We start from the raw sequence: 509 nt of genomic DNA on the forward strand, positions 1-509 counted from the left end.
AACCAGGACCACGACCTCACCTGCCCGTAATAGAAACCAAGAAACCGATAAACCAATAAAAAAAAACAATTTAAAAAAAATAATAATAAAAAATAAAAAACTATTAAAAAGACCAACAAAAACAATAAAAAACAATTAAAAAGACCAATAAAAAGCAATAAAAGCCAGGACCACGCCCTCACCTGCCAGCACAGGAGCCCTTCGCCGATCCAAACCCGACAGCGGGCCCTTATCCGCCAGTCGAGGAGAAAAGAACTCCAGGGGCCTACAGATGACAGCGACGGCGCCTACGACAGCCACGGCGCCCCAGCCTCTCTGTGGAAGGAAAGAGACAGTGGACAGGATCTGCGGGCGGGGAGGGGAGGGGGTTGTTGAAAGTGGGCGTGCGGGTCCGTAGAGTTTAGCTGGAGGTGGAGTTGTTTGGGGAAGGTGTTAAAAGCTCTTGATGCGATATAAGTGATTTTTTATTTCGGATTTTTCAGTTGGTGCTTTGGTTTTCTGTTGTTCTA

This window comes from Penaeus monodon, chromosome 34 (genome assembly GCF_015228065.2).
Source record: "Penaeus monodon isolate SGIC_2016 chromosome 34, NSTDA_Pmon_1, whole genome shotgun sequence".
NCBI lineage: Eukaryota > Metazoa > Arthropoda > Malacostraca > Decapoda > Penaeidae > Penaeus > Penaeus monodon.